A 21381-nucleotide genomic window follows, 5' to 3' on the forward strand; every position below is an offset into this window, starting at 1 on the left:
TAAGGCGTGAGTAGTATCACAGAAGATGCTTCTTGGTGTTCAGCATTCATCATTTTGCAGTGCCTATGATTCAACTGTGCGATGCAGAGAAAGCACAGTGGCATCACACCTGAAGTTGCATCTAACAATGAAAACTTGTACCAAAATAAGAAACCACAACCGATTGATATAATGCATAGCTGTCAAGTTTTCCCTTTTTTCGCGAGGAAGCCTATTCAGCATAAGGGAATTTCCCTTTTAAAAAAGGGAGAACTTGACAGCTATGATAATGAGCACTCACACTTTACATTGTGGGTGCCCTTTGCGGGATCGCGTGTGGTACTACAGTTCCCAGGGTGATTACTGGCAAACAGGGCTGGCTTGCCTCTCAGTGTTAATTTTTGGAGGTTCATGCCCAGCCTCAGTAATCAAGTTTCTTGCTGGGAGGTAGGGCCAGCCCCTTTATAAATAGGGGGTGGAGTTGACAATAGCCCGGCAGTCGGGTCTGGAGATTCACCCACCCTACCCTCCCTTTGTTTAATGTTTCTTGTTTGCAGGTTAACTTTTTCTTCCTGTTTAGTGGGCGCTGCTACGGTCTTTGACTGGTTGCTATTGAAGGACCAGGAAGAATTTTTCCTGGATTGGCAGGTTTTGTCTTCCCTGTAGCAATTCGTCACAACTTTGGCGGTTATGGCCTTGGGTGGTATCCTTTAGTCTTTTCTTCCCTATATGGGGGGGGCATGAAGTGGTGACTCACCCCCTCCCGCGGCAATTCCAGGGTCCCCCTCTTAAAGGGGTTAGATATATGGGTGTCACTGGCCATACACAGAAAGGTTGTCAGTGAACTACCTTGGCTGCCTGCTACACTTGCATCTCGCAGAGCACCCCCATATCCCATTTACCCTGATGAGCCCCAGCAGTCATTGCCAAGTCATGGAAAGAATATGCAATTACCAGTAATTTATCACATAAAGACAGCAGAGATCACCACCTATTTTAGTATTTGGAGAACTCAGGTTTAGACTGATGGTAAAGTGTCTTTGTTTTTCAAACATGGATAACACTTGCCCTGATGTTAATGCAGTAGCTATTGATGGTACTGGATAGATACGTATACTCAACACTGGGACTGCTTTTAAGTGTCAGGGGTATGCTGAACTGGTTTTCTAGTCATGCATACTGGTCAACCGATGTTGCATGGAATGTGATGCAAGTATGAGAGTGGGACCTCCCATGCCTCTGTCCATCAACTGCTATGAATTTTGAAAACAAGACTGAATTGTTCAAAGTTCTTGTAGAGATTATCTCAAATAATCTTGATCAGCCTGCAATTTCCACCATCCATCATTCTGACATTAGTACTGTCACACCATACAACCATGAAGAAATGCAATCAAGAATAATGTTCCTCATGTAAGATGCTGCTTTCACTGATAACAGATTGAGAAAACAGATCAGGACTCTTACACTGAAGCCCTCACCATTTTATTCTTTTTGCAGATTTCTGTTAAGCCGTGGCTTTGGTCTGGCAAAGCACTTTACACACAGAGATGTTTGTGATATTGCTGTGAAACTTGGTGAGAATATGACCAAGGAATTGATTCTCTTTCATGAATCCATAGCTAGCAACGCCACATCATCATTTGCAGGAAGCAGGACCTCACAGCATGGGACATGTAGTCAGTCTTCAGGATTTCAGAGTCACTCATGTTTTCAGTGTTGAAACTCATGGAGTTCAATACATGTTTTTAGGTAGCATTGAAAGGTACTTTGCACTGATGTACAACTGTGGTGAATATATATCACTGAATGAAGAGGTGCAAGTGCTGCTTTTCACATGGTAGTTCCATCAAATACATTCCATCAATAAAAGAAATGTTGCAATAACATATCATGCATTGCTGTCTACTAGGTTATTCATGTATGGGGGTGAAGAATTGGTTACTTGCAACCTCTGTCAGCACAGGGGTTATAATTGGAGCAATGGGATGGAAACCACATTGGAATACTCTTTCACAGGTTTAGGATTTTTGCTATGAAGTGATTACTGTGGATGTAAAACAGACTGTTCTGGAAAATGTCTGCGTCAGAAGAATGAATTGCAATGAAGACATCTGTGGTCATGTACATGTCAATGTCACTGATGAAATTTTGGTATGCAGTGCACTCATGCGAATACACCCTCAAAGCATAAAGCACCAAAAGAACATACAGTATCTTATTATTCTACATCTTATTACATCTGAAAGGCTGGTATTACATTGGAATAACTTCATTTATAAAGTTTACATGTTTTTAGATGCTCTTAATGTCTTTATCTTATTATAAAATGTATTGTTTTGCTAGTTTGTTGTTTGCCGCCCTGGGGCTCTTTTGGGTGGAAGTGCAAGATAGACTAGAGAGAGAGAGAGAGAGAGAGAGAGAGAGAGAGAGAGAGAGAGCAGCATTTTTGCAGTTTCCATCACTGAAGCAGCCATTTTGGGAAAAGGCCACTGCTGCCCAGCAAGGCTGAAACTGGGTTGCTCTTAAATATTATTTTGATCAGTTTGGAAACCATGCATTTGAACTATTATGTTTGTTTGTTTGTTTCTATTACAATGTGTAAGACTCTACCAGTTGCTGGGAATCACAGATGAGGAGAGTGCTGTTGAGCTCATGTCCTGCTTCTGTACATCCCATGGACATCCGGTTGACCTCCATGAGTACAAGATGCTGGACTTGAAGGGCCATTGGCCTGATCCAGCAGTGCTTTCTTATGTTTATATTCTTGCACACACAAAAACCAACATCATTAACATGTGCACTACTACAACTGGTTTCAAAATTTCCACTCAGTTACACATCCCTTTTCCAAGAATGGTATCTATTCTGTTCTACATATCAGATTGGTTTCTCGTTGGTTGCTGCGTTCAGTTTTCAAAAATGCCAATGAAAAATCCAGGTTTCAGATATTTGCAAGGTTCTGACAAAGTGAATGGCCATAGGCAAACATAGGAATAGGTAGAAAAGTAAAAGAGAATGGAAAGTGTTTTGCAAGCCCATTTGTTTTTCATTCAGCTGACATCAATCTACACAACAACCTCACCGTTAGTGGCAGGTAGAGACATACCTTCCATTTTCCTTATTTAATATTTGCCGTTTTTCCTGGTTTCAACTTCATGCTGTCTTGAAGATTCTCTTGCGCTGCACGTTCACCATATTGCTGCAATCTGAGAAAATAAATGCAACTTGTTATATCAGCAACCAAAGGACCAAATTATTACACCTGCCATTTCCTAATTTGCAAACAGTGTAGGGTTTTGCAAATAAAATACTTTGTAAGAAATTTTGTTATCTAAATATAATATGTAATATTCTGCAGGGAAGACCAGAGGTAGGAAGATGATACATTTCAATATGAAATACCACTGTATCACACTGGGTGAATTCCATGACCCCAGTACATTTCTGAGCACAATTCAAAGTGTTGGTGCTGACCTTTAAAGCCCTAAACGGCCTCAGCCTTGTATATCTGAAGAAACTTCTCCACCCCCATCGTCCAGCCTGGACACTGAGGTTCAGCTCCGAGGGCCTTCTGGCAGTTCCTCCTTGTGAGAAACGAAGCTACAGGGAAGCAGAGGGCCGTCTTGGTAGTGGCGTCCGCCTTATGGAATGCCTTCCCATCAGATGTCAAGGAGATAAACAACAATTTGACTTTTATAAGGCATCTGAAGGCAGCCCTGTACAGGGAAGTTTTGAATGGTTAATGTTTTATTGTGCTTTTAATATTTTATTGGGAGCTGTCCAGAATGGCTGGAACAACCCAGTCAGATGGGTGGCTTATTATTATTATTATTATTATTATTATTATTATTATTATTATTATTATTTGTTGTTGTTGTTGTTGTTGTTGTTGTTGTTGTTGAACAATAAATAAAATGTGTAGAAGAGCAGTGCAATTTAGTCACATTAACTCTTTATGTTGTTACCATTAATTAAAAAAAAAACTGAATTCTGAAGGAAGCTGGCAGTTGTGCACCAGATGCGAAAGTGCTTGACATGAATATGCACTGATCAAGTAGGATCAGCAAATCAGTTTGCATGTTCATCGTTTCCTACTGCTGGGGAGCCTATTATTGACCCAAAAGATTATTCTGGTGGCACTTGAAATACGTTTACTTGCTCTCTGAAAATGGAGTGCACTGTTGAAATAAAGCTCTCCAACTAATAATGCATGTGTGCACGGCAATCCTACAGAGATGGGATGCTGGTTATTCATGCTAATTTCAGAACAAGCACATGCATGGGGGCTACTGCTAACCGACCTCCCTGAGGAAGTGCAAAGATTGCAAACAGAACAAAATTATCCACAGAGATTCCACTGGGTCTGGCTGATCTAATCTTGCTTCCCGGAGGAATTATCTCTAATGGGCAACTCCAAATGGGCAGTACGATATATAAATAATGCTTATCCTCTTATTTCTTCTAGGTGACAAGCTCCAATGCATGCACAGAGGTTTATTGGTTGCAACATCTTTCACGTTAATTTCAGCAGAGTGTGCTACACAGACATGCGAGAGCACACATGCCTCTCTAGCTTAATTCATTGAACAATATATGTATTCTGCATTTTATCCTAGGGTAGGATATGGAGCATAAATAATACAGCACACAACAGTAACATAATAAAATAAACTGTTTAAAAAGCAAACAGATGTGTCTAAAAACAACAGAGAATGGCCTTAATATTGACAATCCCACAATCTCTACATTGTGATCTGCTGCTTTACTTCAGTATGTGCCAACAGGACACACATTTTGGGTTTATAAAAATTTCAGCACCATCGTCAAACCAAAAAGTAATGGGTTACTTAAAACATACTTTCTCCTCATTTCTGGACTGCAAGATCTCCACGGTTTTGCTAAAGGAACAATCTCTTATTTCTGGAAGAGAGCTACCTAGTTTGGTTTTTTTTTAAATAAATCGTATGCCTTCATCTGTTCTGTAAATCAACCCACAGGAGTACAACTGCTTTCCTCATTATTATCCCTGAAGCAAATATTCTCATCCTGACTTCATGTTTAGGTTCGGATGATTGAGCAAATATCTTGGCAATCCCATTTTCTAGACAGTGGGAACTGGAATAAGATTCTGGGAAAGAGTGAGTAGGCGAAGACACAGGAGCAACCTAGCAGAATTGTAGGAAACAGGATGGAAACGTGAAAACCAGCACACAACAAACTTAAGGCATCGCACAGCGTCCTGTGTGCAGTTTCCCATGCACATTCATTTCCTTTTGTGAGGATTTTCTTTTTTCGTTTTTGGTTAACAGTTGTCCTGATTTGGCTTGGGAAGGCACTTGCTTTCTTTTTTTCGTTGTGTGTGGGAGAGAATATACTGAGACCTCCTTTTTAAGTTGAGACGAGACTGCCGTACCTCAAATTTCCTGGATGAGTTTGCACAAGACTGTTAAATGGATTTCCAAAGTCTGTTTTCTCCTTCTATACAATCATGGCCAGGATAAACATGGCCTTATTTAGTGCAATAAGAAATATAGCTATACACGTGTGTTTAATACAGGTTGCAATTTCCCCTTTCCAATAGCAAAACAAAGCATTTGCAAATCAGTTTAGTGCAGGCATTTCCCTGGGTTAAAAAAAAACCTGCTCGAGGAGCAGATACTACATACTACTGATCATCTGTTCAGGAGGAGCCCTCTTTTCTCACTTTCCTTCCCCCTGAACAGATGATTGGTAGTACGGAACACAATCTAATCCAACTTCTTCATCAGGCTTTCTTTCCCACCCTCCACCCAAAGGAAATGCATGCACTCATCTTCCTATCAGATTAAAACAAATGGCAGCATCAAGGGAGTTCAAAATATGACTATTGCAGATTCTCATTTCCTATCATGCAAAAGAAACATATGATGCAGATTTGAAGATGTGTGGAGAATTATTGCTATTTCAGCTAAATCTGTTGACCTGTCAAATGTTCAGCAAAATGGCTATTACTGTATATGAGTTAATGTTTATATTCAGCTTGCATTCTTTTGATGAAGAAGTTTATGTTTGGGCTGGCGACATTCTCAGGGCTGTACCATTATATTCTTCAATAAGCAGGAAGTGACCTCAGCACAGCAGCCTTTTAGAGATTCTGTTAAGAGAAGTGCTAGTTGAACTCAACCCAATGCATGCTAGTTGAACTCAACCCAATGCATGCAAAACAAACAACAACAAAAGGGCTATGCACCACACCCCTAGAAACAGTACCGTTGTGAGGCAAATCAAGTTCTTTAGAGCCACCCCATTGTTTCACAAGGAAAGAGGGTGACATGAGTAGGCATGATAGTAGCTCTCATCCTAAAAGTTTTCTAATTCAGAGAGTGAAAAGAGAGATGCTAAGGAACCCTATAGCATTTTCTAATGATAGTTCAGGACAGTGCTTTTTTCTGGAGGGACGCAGGCCCGGCCCTACGTGCAGGCTGGGTGGCGCAGGGCACCATGGCGCCGGCCCGCCAGGAGGGCGCCGCGAGCTGTGGCCACCCGCTGGCCAACCGGTCCGCCGCGCAGCTGCGCCTGCCCGCCCGCCTGCCGCGCAGCAGCGCCTGGTACAGGATGTAATACTCCTCCTGCTTATGTTGACATGGGAAACCCTATTGCGTGACACATTCTGCACATCATGCCCAACTGATGGCAGTGGGGCCAGCTTAGGAAGCATAGAATCCCCACACCCAGAATGCCCCATTGCAGGGCTTTCTGTAGGAAGATTAAATAAACTGTATTGTACTTTGGTGGTGGTGGTGGTGGTAGGGACTTCTAAAGGATATGCAGCCTTATGCTTTTTAGTCCCCTCTTTAGCCTGCTGAAACCCTTGCTTTGTCAGGCTGTGCACAGGACTACAACTACCCCACTCCCGTCCTCCCAATTTCTCTTCCAGGAGTGCTCTGTGGTTCAGCAACTGCATTAAATGAATGTAATGAAGAAACAGGAATCAGGTGTGCACATGTACAGATTTTGTGTGCAATTCCCATGCCCAAACAGAACATAGGAATCTGCATTAGGCGGAGCCAGGGCACTGTTCCACCATCTACCTGGGTGGCAGCAAATCTCCATGGTTGCTAGTTGCTCCATGGTCAGGCATGAGACATTCCCAACCCTACCAGGAGATGCCTGGGATTGAGTCAGGGACCGTCTGTGTGCAAATCAGTTGCTCTACAACTGAGCTAGAGCCCTTTCCCAGCCAGGGCTGTGCATACATAGCCTCGATCAGACTGATGGAATTTAGGATGGAGAGATGGAGGCTGACTTAGTCTCCCTCCTGTCCCCTGCCAAACAACTGAATAGTGCTGTTGCTGAGTATCTGGCTGGAACAACCTGTATCCAGCCTTTGTCGCTGTGCACGCATGGAGCTGAAACAGGGCCAGGATGAGCAAGGCATTTCCCACAGCATGTTTCTTGCCCAAGGACTGGATATATAATACTTAATGAACCAGGAACTAAAAAGCACTGTCTGGAAAGTATTACAGTAAAAGCAGTGAGATACATCACATGGGTATGTCTAATGGGTTTCTGTAGAAAGTTAGCTCTTTCCATAACCCTGCTGATTTACTGCTGTTCTCTAAGACTACACTGGAAGGTGAAAAAAGCCTATCTAAGCATTTCCAAGCACATGGGAAAATTACTGTAGGGTGGTTTTGGGGGTGGGTTTTCTTTCTTTTTTTTTTTACCTAGGCAACTAATTAGCCCCAAAAGCTACTTAGCGCTGCTTTGGACAAAAGAAACATCCCCAGCATTTTCATTTATGTTTTGGAAAATGACTTGAGGGTGTATCAGAAAGCGCAAATGGCTTTCCTGCTGTTGTCTTAGCATACTCCTTGTTTTTTGTTTTTGTTTTAATTTTAAAATGTGATATTTACCAGTGGTAGGCTTTCTATACTGACTGGGTATCTTGGAAAAGGAAGGTTCTTCTTCTGCTTCCTCCTAATGGAATAATACCAGGCACCCCCAAACTGCGGCCCTCCAGATGTTTTGGCCTACAACTCCCATGATCCCTAGCTAAGAGGACCAGTGGTCAGGGATGATGGGAATTGTAATCCAAAACTTCTGGAGGGCCGAAGTTTGGGGATGCCTGAATAATACCAACTAGCAGTTCCTGAAGTCTTGGAAGTTCCCAGATTAGGTAGACCAGGGGATGCTGCTGGACTCCTGGCTCTTATCATCCAGGACCAGTGGCTACACTGGCTGGGGCTGATGGGAGTTGGAGTCCAGCAACACCTGGAGGTCCACAGCCAGGTTCACCTACCCCTGGTGTAGTAGAAGGCACTGCACCTGTCCTTAGGTGATTGTGCTATGCAGACAAGCTGATTTTCTTCTCCTGTTAGTGGTTCTGCCTTTGTACTGTGACACTGTGGAATCTCTCCTCCCCATGAATGGGAATCCTGTCTCATCACCCTCCATCAGTAAACAAATAGCCCTTGGCAGCACGGTAAAGCCTAATGGAGACTTGAGCCACAAGCTCTCACTGCTGCTAGTTAAGTGTGGGTCAGGGAAAGAATCAGCACTGGCAACCAGCTCTTATGGCTGGGCACAAATGAACTCATGCTAAGCTGTGTCTGAACTCTGGAGATGCCTGGGCTTGACTTGGCATGGGCTCGGGGAGGGGCAAAAGTCTGTATTTCAAGTCCTACCCATTCCAGCTGGAGACTCGGCCATCAGCCCTCTTCTCCTCGCAATTATTCTCTTCCCCTACCACTGCTCTTTCTATGATAATATAGCTGCAGAGCTTCTCATTAGGCACCTTTAGCAATTACATTGAGCCTGATTGGCTATGTGCAGCCAGTGGTGTGATTGGACTGACTGTGTTTTTTTAGCATCAGACTGAATCCTTTATGGTTCTATGAGATTATCAGAACAGTATGTCTGGAAGCTATATGTATTCGGATATGCTATTTGGAAGAGTTCTGGTTATGAAATAATCTTTCTCTTGGCAAAGGAAAATGCCGGTGGTCTTCTGCTGTACTGAAACACTTTGTTGAGGGGAATTATGGACCTTGATTGCCAACAGATGTAATCTTGTCAAACTAGGATGCGGGGGGGGGGGGGGATATGCGTCAAGGTGAAAAACATATCTGTAGAGAGATGTCAAAGCTGTCACCTGTCCATCCAAACCTTTCTTAGCACCTCTGTCTTTGAGAAATGAAGCAAGCTCCTTTCAACTGGGCATGTTGCCATTGCAACAGATGGTTACAAGTATAGGCAGCCAAGAGACCATGCTTGTGTTTGTAGCACAAACTGGAGAGGGGAACATCTTAATATGACAGCTAGTGAGAAAAAAGGAAGCAGCGTGGATGGAAAGATTTTGAGTTCTGTTTAATTGGATTTTTTTATTATTATTCTGAGGAAGTACATTTGCATAAGCACATAGGAAACCTGAGACAAACTTGGAAGGTATTTTTTGTCTTGCTCTTTAGGAAAGATTGGAGTAAATATGGAACAGAATCTAAATTGAGGCTGAAGTCTTGTGCCAACTTACCTGGGAGTAAGCACCACCGAGTGGCACTTATGTCTGAGTAAACATGGTTAGAATTGTGCTGCCATGCTTCAAATATTTGGACAGGTCACATGCCTATATATATATATATTTAAAGAATCACTGTCCAGCCAGGGGAAAATGCTAGCCTTTGAACATTAAATAACAATTATCTTGAGGATGTAGACATCTGTACAGTGTAGTAAGTTTACCATGATCACAAGAGAATAATATTTTATTGGCAAAGAACTCTTTAGTCAAGTCTTATGTATGTTTACTGAGAAGTAAGCATTGCTTTACTCAGTGGGGTTTACTCTATGTTTCTTGAACTGCAGATTTAACTTGAAATGGAACAATAACTCATTTACTCTCCCTCCAAGAATTTTACTAGTCTTATCTGAACTCATTTTGGCTTCAAAATCCCTTTGTTCTTCATCCGAGTATGTATTTCCAAGTTTGCTTTTACGCCAGTTGGTGAGCAGGCCAAAATTCCTACTCAGCCCTGAAGCAACTGGTTAATCCTATCCTAAATCTGAGTGAGGGTGGAGTGGGCTTAAAGATTAGAGTCCCTCCAAGTTTTGCCTCTGCATGTATGAATGCAGCACACATCCATCTGTTAGCATCACGTACATTGCCTGCTTCTCCTGACCTCGGTGCAACATTGCTTTTGCCTTGAACCCTTATGGTCTGTTGGCAAATGAATTAACCACTGCAATGAAACTGAATTATTGCTTTGGCCAGTCATTTTCATTCTATTTTGTACCTAAAACCTGCAGTGGTTGTAGCCATTGTGAACCACTTGCACAGCTAGCCTTGATCATTCATGTTCCATCATATTTGTGTTGTCAAACTGCAATAGCATGCACATGCTTGAGACCAAGCAAACCGAAGACATCTTACTTGCAACTTTTGAAGGGAACGGTCTATTGTGGAGGGAGGCTGCTGCTGCTCAGTGGTACATCATCTGCTTTGCATTCAGAATGTCCCAGGTTCTACCCTGCATCTTCAGGTAGCACTGGGAATGCACAGTCTGAAACCTGGACAGCAGCTTCCAATCAATGTAAATAATAATAATAATAATAATAATAATAATAATAATAATAATAATAATAGTAGTAGTAATAATAATACTATACTATTTATACCCAGCCCATCTGGCTGGGCTTCCCCTGCCACTCTGGGCAGCTTCCGACAAACATTAAAATACATCAAATATCACAGATTAAAAACTTCCCTAAACAAGGCTGCCTTTAGGTATTTTCTAAATGTCAGGTAGTTGTTTATCTCTCTGACCTCTGATGGTCCTCTGCCTGGTTCCCTAGAGCTTTGCTTCTCGCAGTGAGGGAACTGCCAGAAGGCCCTCAGCGCTGGACCTCAGTGTCCGGGCAGAACGATGGGGGTGGAGACGCTCCTTCAGGTATACTGGACCAAGGCCATTTAGGGCTTTAAAGGTCAGCACCAACACTTTGAACTGTGCTCAGAAACGTACTGGGAGCCAATGTAGGTATTTCAAGACCGGTGTTATGTGGTCTCGGCGGCCACTCCCAGTCACCAGTCTAGCTGCCGCATTCTGGATTAGTTGTAGTTTCCGGGTCACCTTCAAAGGTAGCCCCACATAGAGCGCATAGATAATACTGCATGCTTCTTGCTCAGTCTAAGGTAGCTCTCTGTCTTCCTTTGTTTTAGTCCCTCTACCCAAATCTGAATATCCACAAGCCACAATAAAATCCAAATATCACAAACAAGACCAATTCCCCCCTGGTCTCCTCAGTTTACAAATCACATTTTACTTTAGCAGCGCTGAGGGTCAGCAGGTAGATGATGCAATCTGCTTCAGGAAACACTTGGCTGGGGAAAGTGAAAAGATAAAGGTAGGATGTGTTTGAATAGCGCAGCAATACTTTTAAAAGCATTGGCCCTTGTTATTCAGGGGTGGGGAGGGGCTCTGATGCAGGCAGCAAAATGCCTTGGGCCAGCAATAATAGCACCCAAACACACGTTCCAGTCAAAAGCCTGTTTCTCATTTTCTTGTTCTTGGAAGGAAGTATGTGAGAATTAGCTGCACATGATGGATGTTAGTCACTTGGCTGAAGGTATTATTGGGATGTGCTCACAGAAGATATCAGAGCCAGTAGGAAACTGCACGGATTAACACTTATCTGATCTTTCCAGTGCTTCAAAGTTTCTGGGACATCTTGCTGTCAGACCCTACTTAGAGGCAGTATGCTTCTGAATACCAGTGATCTTAAATATATAGTTTTGAAAATGAGCATTGCTCCGAGCTCTACTTGCAGGTGTGATTTTCCCCTGTTTGTGTTAGTGCCAAAAAATTTAGTGACTGTGACATTCACATGTGAATTTTGATTATCCCAGATGAATTTCACTGTGTCCAACACTAGATATCTGTTTCCCCACATTCAGGACATACACCAGTAATTTCAGATAATCCCGTTTAAATGATGATGATTTATTAAATTTGTATACTGCTCTTCATCCGCAGATCTCAGGGCGGTCGGTAACATAAAACTACAATATACATAGTAAAAGTAAGAACAACAACAAACCAATAACCCCCACCCCCACACACAACACATTTAAAATGACTGTCAGTATTCACTGACATACCTCTGAGTTTTCAGGCATTCACAAAATTTGATACGAATATAGACATTCATGAACTGTCAATATTATTATCATAGAATCACAAAATTGATGAGTTAGAAGAGACCCCAGGGGTCATCTAGTCCAGTGTTTCCCAACCTTGGATCTCCAGCTGTTTTTGGACTAAAACTCCCATCATCCCTAGCTAGCAAGACCAGTGGTCACAGATTATGAGAATTGTAGTCTGAAAACAACTGGAGACCAAAAGTTGGGAAACACTGAGTCCAACCCCTTGCAATGCAGGAATCTCAACTTATTCATTGTAATAGATATGATGTTATCTTACCTGTGACATTCAAGACTGATTTACACAGCCTTTCAGTTATCTGGATAGAGGACAGAGAGGGTTGTGTGATTGTGTGTAGAAAACTAGCATATTGTACAAAGTTAATATTTACATTCTACTGACTTTTGCCTCTTGTCCCACCTGCCACTGGAAAATGGCCCTTGCAAAGTTACCCAGGAGGGAATGTGGCCCTCAAGCTGGAAAAAGTGCTCAGCCCCTGATCTACAGGAAGATCACACGGCGGTGATTCCTATGTGGGCATTACCTCATGTTTGAAGACACCCTATCAGTGTTTCTCAGACTTGGACCCCACCCCCAAGCTGTTGTTGGACTACAACTCCCATCATCCCTAACCACTGGTCCTGCAAGTGAGGGATGATGGGAGTTGTAGTCCAACGAGAGCTGGGGGCCCAAGTTTGCAAAAAAACTGTGAGTGGAGAGATGCTTCTTAGTTATAATTACAGCAGGCAACCAACAGTGTGTGTAGCAGAAGCACTTGCTTTTAAATAATACTCTCCCAATTTTCTTAATCTCATTATCCAATTTCTGAAAATGCAATTCAAGACAAAACCTCTTGTCTTGGAGTTCAATAGGATCCTAAAGGCTTTACATTAGCTGCATAATGCCTGGCCCCTTTCAGAGTTGCCTTGTCGTGGTGAATAGAAAAGCAGGCTGCCATTCAGCAGGCAGAAAGCGTTGCCTCATTGTGTAAATAATCATCATTCTGGCACACAGGAGAATGGCTGTCACAGAAGTCTAGTTAGGAACTTTTTTTCCCCCATTCTGTTTGTTCACGGACCATTTTTATATCTTCTTCAGTTTGAAGTGGCATCTCCCAGGTGACATGGACGAGAGCCAAGTTGAGCGACTAGCTCTTAGGAATATGCATGGTCCTCAGTCATCCAGAGAAATCGGGGCATGGATGCTTGCCTGCACAAGTAAAGGTCTTGGCTGTGACATGTCACTTCAGGGGCCCCTGGTAAACAGCTTTCATTTCAAACCCCAGTTCAGAGAGGGGTCATAAAATCATAGAACTGTAGAGTTGAAAGGGACCCTGAGGTTTATTTAGTCCAACCCCTACATTGCAGGAATCTCAACTAAAGTATCCATCCAACCTCTTGCTTATCATCCCTCTCCCGCATACCCTCAGCAATTCCATTTCCTGGTAATACATTTCCATGTTTCCCTATATCCTCCTCATACACACCTTTCTACAATTCCTTTAATTCCTTTGCACATTATTATTTGCCTTCAGCTGGTGGGTTAAGTTCCCCTACTGGATCACAGCCTGATCCAAGGCGGGTAGCACTACTACCATACAAATAAGAGATAAAAAAATAATAAAAAAAAGAAATAGGTCCCCAAATGCATGTTTGGGTCACGAAAGGTTGAGGACTACTGTATTAGGTAAATTGCTACATCATTTGTTCAAGCAGCAGAGCTCATTGACGAATAACATATATCTAGCCTTGTTATCTGCTTGTCATTAACACTTCGAGCTTTTTATACACCTACAAATTTAGATAATCCATCATTCCATTTCCAAAGGGAACTTCCTGGGAGCATTTTAGAACAACAGCACACAGCCACAGTGGAGGTATTAACTGCTCTAAGCAATTGTAAAATGTTTAAGTATGAAAGAGGCAGCCTCATAAGTACAGTACAGATCTATGCACAGATTGGTTTTTTGATTATTCAGCTTATTCCACAGATCTATATCAATCAGTGTTGATGTTTTCGGTAACCGCCTTCAAGTATGTGAATTTTCTTTTGGACTGTGTATATTATTGGGGAGAAAACCTATTATTAAAGAAATACTTACTTCTCACAGTTTGGGATGCCTGCATGTTTATATAGTTTAGAGATGACTATTTACCAAATGGTATTTTGTCACAGTGTAATCACTTGGTAAACTAATCTGCAATAACTGTAAAACAGAGAGGAGAATTACACCACACCCACCCAACTAATGCAAATTCTGGAGAGACAGGAGTGGTGAAATTCTCCTCATAAAAGATAGGCTTAGATTATATCAATTGGTTAATAACAACAACAACAACAACAACAACAATTTATTATTTATACCCCGCCCATCTGGCTGGGTTTCCCCAGCCACTCTGGGCGGCTTCCAACAAAATATTAAAATACAATAATCTATTAAACATTAAAAGCTTCCCTAAACAGGGCTGCCTTCAGATTTCTTCTAAAAGTCTGGTAGTTGTTTTTCTCTTTGACATCTGGTGGGAGGGCGTTCCACAGGGCAGGTGCCACTACCGAGAAGGCCCTCTGCCTCGTTCCCTGTAACTTGGCTTCTCGCAGTGAGGGAACCACCCAGAAGGCCCTCGGCACTGTCCAGGTAGAACGATGGGGGTGGAGACGCTCCTTCAGGTTATGTACACTCTCTCGTAATCTACCTCTTGGTAAGTGGTGTACGTTTTCACCCTTCTACCGGTAAATGAAGGTAAAATCTGCCTTCCCACAGTGTGTGGGATTTCTAATGGTGTGTGTATTTCTAATGGTGGCTATTTTAAATGTTCCAGTAGAGTCTCATGGGTACTGAAAAGTATCTTCAGTTGCATAAAATGCTTAATCCTAAGCATATTGGTCCCATTAGTTGCACTTTCCAGTATAAATATTGTAATGAAAATAGCTTTTCAACTGTGTGGGATGTTAATGCCACTCTCTGGGGTAATTCCTCTATTTTCTTTGGGGCCCTGTTCTACAAAACTCTGGCTAGTATTAGTTATTACCTCTGGTATATGTGAGACACCTGAAATATTTTGTTTTAAACTTCTCATAAGTCTGCATATACACTGATTATGTCTGCTAGAAGTCTAGATCTATGGAATACAAGAATTACTATGGCAATTTTACCGGTCAGGCAATTGTCAACTTTTGGTGTTTCTTCATCTTTTGTTTTCAAAAATTTCTAAAGCCTAATGTATATTGATAGTGTCTTGGTCCTAATATACTTTTCCATCTTGGTATTTCACAGTTATATCCTACACAACCATCTCAAGCTTAGGGATAGACAATTTTTTTTTGTTGTTGTTGTTTAGTCACATTAGGGATGAATGGCTCTGTTAATTTTTATTTCTCCAAGCTTCTCATTTCAGTTTGCAGTTTATTTTTTAAAAATTGCCATCATCCCTGATTTTGGGTCTGTTGGCTGAAGCTGTGAATATGCAACCATCCATCAGGGTTAAAGTCCTCCAGATATGAGCTCTGTAGCCTGTTTCTCTTTACATTTACTCAGAAGTAAGTTTAAGACCACAAGGTTACTTGAAATTAAGCACAATCCTATGAGGTTACACTCAGACAAGTTATTACAAAGTTGCGGTCTCAGTCTTAAAACAATCAGTATGATTTATTTGGGCTTCTTTATCCCGAGGCTACTCTGTAAACAACGGTGAACATAACATGCACTATGACTATTGCACATTCTACGTGCAATAGGAATAGCTCTGTGTACTTCATGCTTTAAAATACATAAGCCAGAATGCGTAAACCTTAGTGCTTGAGCAATAAAAACCTGATTCATCATATATCATTAAACAAATTTCCATGATTTCTCCTATTTTACACAATTCTGCTGTTGTTAATATTTTACATAATGCATTCTGCAGCCTGCCCCCCCCTTTGAAAGAGGTGGTGTGTGAGCATGGCAAGGGCCAATGCCATGCCAATCACACTCTCCTCCAAGGAGCTCAAGGTAACACATGATGCTGTTCTTCATGCCATTCTCAACAGAGGCACCCACATTGTGGGGTGCCCTTCCTTCACAGAACCAGCCTGCACCCATCCTGATGGATTCCTGGCATGAGTTTAAAATGTATATGTTCTCACAGGTCCTTGGTTTAAGTTGATGGTGGGGCTTGCAGCCTGCCCTTGCTAACCTTATCTAGTGCTGAATATGATGCAGAATTTAAAGTGACTTGGTTTGTTTTATTGTATACTGTACTGCATGATTTATGTTGGATTTTTATTTTATTTTTAATGATGTGAACTGCCTTAGTAGGCCTGCATAGTTCCAAAATGTGGCATACACCCATAAAGGCTGACATTATTAGGAAACTGAATTCTCCAGGCCGTGTTGCATTCTGTAGCTTTTCAGTCCTGCAGAATTGTAGCAAGCTCTCACAGCCTTGATAAGGGGGAAATAGCTCTGAATTAACACTTCAGAATTAACATTAGGGTCCGTGATTTGTCATTTTGAGGTGGGAGGAATGTGGGGTGAAAGATTGGATAGTGTGCTATATTTTAAGCAATCCTTTTTTAAAAAAAACCAGACTCATATTAAAACAAATGTCAGGCTTTGAGTAAAATGTAGGTTGATCTTTTTCATGGGCGATATGGGATACCCAGGTTTAATCCCATTAGGCCCATAAAAAAAACCTGACGGGGGAGAAAAGTCTGGCCTCGATGAGAGGCTCAATATTAGTTTACAACTTGAGTCCATCTAGAAATGTAACTGTTCAAGGGTAGGGGGAAAAGCGAACAAAGAAAGCATTTAAAGCCATCTTCTGTAGCATCATCATAGTTAGTCATGGAAAAACAGTTGAGCTATGCTCAGATTATTTTCATTTGTAAAATTTCTCTTCATGGACATATGGAAATAATAGCTAGTTGCTTTAATGGTGAGCTGTGTCTATAAATAAAAAGGGTTACAAATACAGCTTGTGGGTTTAAATGTATATAAATCAACTGCTGCCTTCACTCCTGCTTTTGACACGGATCTCTGTGTACATTCTGCTCTTGATTTTCAATAATGGGATCAGGCAATCTTCCATGAAAGCAGTGATTCTCAAAAAAAAAAAACACACACACACACACACACACACAGATAGCCTTTTCTTTACTTTGATGGGAATATGCATGTTCCAAATGAGTTGACGATGGGGCACAAAGCATCTGAAATTACCAATACAATTAGGAAACAAAGGGCTTTGTGGAAAACGCTCATCAAGGAGGTGGGACAAGGTGGTTTTGGTTATGGAACAGAGAAATTATATTTATGTCCCAATTACTTATACCGTGCATGGCGATACTTGTGTTACCAGGCATATAGTCAAGAAACCCGCAGGAGCTTGTAATCAGATCTCCCTATCTGCGGCATCCTGGAATTGTTCTGCAGATGTTAGATCAGATGAGAAAGTTCATTATGGTCCTGCACAAATATGTTCCTCAAGAGCTGCAGCTGCAGCCTTTGCTCTGTAAAGAATCTTCATAGGAATGTTTAAGATTTGCCTTGCTGGATCAGATCAAAGGACCATCCATTTCCAATGTTCTGCTTTCACCAGAGGCCAGGCAGATGCTTGTTGGTTGCTCCGCAGCATCTGGTGCTCACAGATAAAGTATACACTGTCTCACTCCACTTGGGGCTCTTATTTGCCTCTCATTATGTGTTCATATACTTATCTTCCTTGGCTCTACTTGTATTCAAAACCTACTAAATTGGTGGTCAGTTTCACATCTTCTGGTACTGGGTTTCAAAAAGGATAATTAGGTGTTGTGTGAGAAATTGCTTCAGTTTCTTAGCCCTGCTGAGTATAATGCTAACCTCGGCTTCGTTGGATGACCCTTTGTCTATAAAAGTGAGAGAGGGATGAAAATGTCTCTGTTGCCAAACAGTTTATAAAATTTTTTGATCTTGCTGATGTCTCTCTATCACTCATCTTTTCCCACTGAACTAGAAAGCCCCAGGTGCTTTGGCCTTTTATCAGACAGAGCCCCCCCAAGGCCATGATCATTCCAGTTGACCTTATCTGTGCAAATTTTATTTGTGTTGAGAGGGGGCAACCAGAAAGCATGCTATATTCCAAATGTGTTGAACCATAGATTTATATAACGGCGCAATACTTGCGCATTTTCTAGCTTTCCTAATAATCTCCAGTGATCCTGTCAGGGCAAATAATGTATTCTGTATTGTCATTATCAGTACACGCACCAGGGTGGTGTCCAATGTTAAAACACGTAAAACCATTAAAAATAAATAAAAATACAGTTCTTCACAGTCACAGCACACTGAGTTGCTACCGCTAGAATAGTATCTACTGGTATTTATTTATTATCGGATTGAGAAACTTGTACACTGACTTTTGATATTGTAGTATTAAGACTGTGCCTGGCTTTGATGGATCTCTGTAACCTTCCCTGTGACCTTAGTGATATAAACAGCAGTATATAAATCTTAAGAATAAACAAACAAGCCTGGACCATTAAACCAAAACTAGGATCAGAAGAGCTGAAATTGAACCCAACCTTTGTTTAACCCTGAGAAAAATTTGGAGCACACTACTGGATTGGCACCATTCCTTGAATGGTGGTAATACTAGCCTGATGAAGGAAAGCAAACACAGTAGAGTAGCCTCCAGCAACTATGAATCATGTCTTTTGTGAAGAATCTTAGTGGATATTGCTCAGTGGCTCTATTTTATAGTAGTTTATTGGAGCAGTGCAGAAAGGTTAATGCGGTCAATGTGGTGTAGTGGTTAAGAGTGTTAGACTCAGACCTGAGAGACCAGGGTTCAAATCACTAATCAGCCATGGTGCTCACTTGGTGACCTTGGGCCAGTCACCATCTCCCAGCCTAAAGTACTGCACAGGTTTTTGTGTGAGGATAAAATGGGGAGGGGAAACACAGGGCCAGCCCAAGACAAAATGGGCCCCGCTCCCTGCCAGGGAAGAAGTGGGGGGGGGGAGTGAAGATCAACACCAGGAACAAGGGGATGACAATTGGGGATTCTGAACATTCAGAAAAAATATGACCTGGAACAAAGGTTTCAGCTAATCAGGGACTTTTTTTCATTCTTAAGGGTGCACTCCCGGCCCCCTGCTCTGGAAATATTCGCAAGCGTTTAGTGCAATCATGATCAGGCATACTCAGTCATTGCAGAAGGGTAGCATGTTTAGTTTCTGCTCTTGATGATGATGATCTAATTTAGATGAATAAAATTATTCCCCAATTTTAATAAGATTTGTCTTTAATTACGGATAGTCACTTCTGAAAATTTCAGCTTTGCTAGAACTCTTTGACTTTGAGCCCAAGTTGCACAAGGCACTAGCAATTTTTGAATGGCCTTTAGAAAGAAAGCTTTTTAAAAATCCACCAATAAAAACATGCAAAATACAGAGGGAGAATGTCATGGACAAGAACAGTAGCTGCCTGTGCAGAAATAATTTTCCCCCTTCATTTCCAGGACATAATGGCTGTGTTCAGATGATCATATCTCGGCTTAATAAACTGAGATCTTGAACAAGCCTTCTGCCCTTTTATGACATGCCTGACTAAAATCGTGAAATCTACCACTAACAACAGTTTCCAATTTTATCCAAAATATGGTTACCAACTTTGGAGCAAGGAAGGGCCTTAAACCACATTTAGAACTTAGTTTGGACTTCTACACCAAATTTCTGTCCTGACAACATCACTGGTGAGGTGTGTGCCCTGGTGGGATTGGAATATCTCCTCTTGGGTTTGGTGGAGTGAGGTGAAGGGTCCTCCTGGACTAAATATAATTTAGGGGAGGAATTGTGAGATTCAGGAGACAGGGGCTACGTGAAGCATGGGGGCTGAATGCCTTATTGGGGCATGGATATCCCTAGTAGATCACCTAACTGTCTCCAGTGGTAAAGACACCTAGTCCTCTGAGTCTTTGGAGCTCTTCTCTGACAGGACTGCGATTTGGGGACCTGGTTTCATACATGTTCATATATGGCCTGGGCATGTAGGTTATGCATATGATGGACCCTCATACTAGGCATATGTCTGTGAGAAGCTGCTGGTCATGTGATCAACCCACCCCTCTTTCGTGATAGATTGTCCAAATGGGACTTAATCACACAGACAGCTCAGTGTAGACAATACTAAGCTAGATGGAATAATGACCTAGCTACCAGTTGCAGTTTCTGATATTTCTGATGTTGGACAGTGAAGTCCTTAACATTGGATTTGAGTGGTGGTCAGCTGAGCATTATGGTTATTGACTCTGTGGCTTCTTACAGTTTCCCATACTCCTGCAATATCCTTCTTACAATATTCAAGAAAGCTGATGTAACGCCTTTCTTTCTCTCCCTCTCCCTCAAGAGTTCTAATTGATTTATGTTTTCTTCTGACTGCCCTTGGCTTTGAAGTGAACTTTCCTGAACTCTTTTGATAGAAGATATGATGTACTTCAATTTGCTGCAACTGTCTGCAAATGCTAGATCCTCCTCTTACTAGAAGTAATTTATCTAACTAAAACTCATGCAGATAGCTTATGGTATTGTATTTGTGAATTATGGGAGAAATTTGTATTTCACCCACCCACAACATATGGGAGATTATCCCAAGAGATGCATAAAAGTGTAAAGTGAAACAAAAGGACAAGGAAGTTGCACACGCTTGTCAAACACAACATCATCGTATACACAGAGCTGATTGCTAGTAAAATCTTGATGCTGCTATTAATTTTATTTTTGGTCACATGTATTTTAAAATATGTTTTTTCCTGCCATGTTTGACTTAAAAAATCTTCTGTCATCAAAAGGAAACATGTAAAACATATAAGTTTTGTGATTGAATGCTCTTAGTGCAGCCATTTTAAAACTTGGTAGCAGAAAGTATTTTGAATCACAGAGCACACTTTTCTCCGTTTAAGAATGTTCATTATCATAATTTTGTTCACATCCAAAATGGTTCCAAGCTTATTTACATTCCATTGCAACTAAGCCCCACTGAAACCATCTGAACAAGTTAGTCAAGCTAAATAATTTAAGTACCAATACTTTAAAATAATAATAATAATAATAATAATAATAATAATAATAATAATCAGGCACAACTAAATTCTGCTGCTTTGGGTTTCAAGTATTAGGTTGTACATTTTTATCCATAGGTAGATCAACTGACACTATATATTATTTATCTGAGGTGGCTCATTTCTATCACTTGAGTTTATTAGTC

At 41.4% G+C, this 21381-nt stretch overlaps 1 long non-coding RNA gene across 1 annotated transcript in view; it reads right to left on the reverse strand.

Moving 5' to 3' along the window:
* The window catches only part of LOC118088729 (uncharacterized), an 89904-nt gene that overhangs the window by 8856 nt on the left and 59667 nt on the right, over positions 1–21381 (reverse strand). The window contains exon 3 of the long non-coding RNA XR_004693045.3: positions 3089–3188. This is a non-coding gene — a long non-coding RNA (uncharacterized LOC118088729). The remainder of the gene's footprint in view (positions 1–3088; positions 3189–21381) is intronic.

This window comes from Zootoca vivipara, chromosome 7 (genome assembly GCF_965207765.1).
Source record: "Zootoca vivipara chromosome 7, rZooViv2.hap1.1, whole genome shotgun sequence".
Classification (NCBI taxonomy): domain Eukaryota; kingdom Metazoa; phylum Chordata; class Lepidosauria; order Squamata; family Lacertidae; genus Zootoca; species Zootoca vivipara.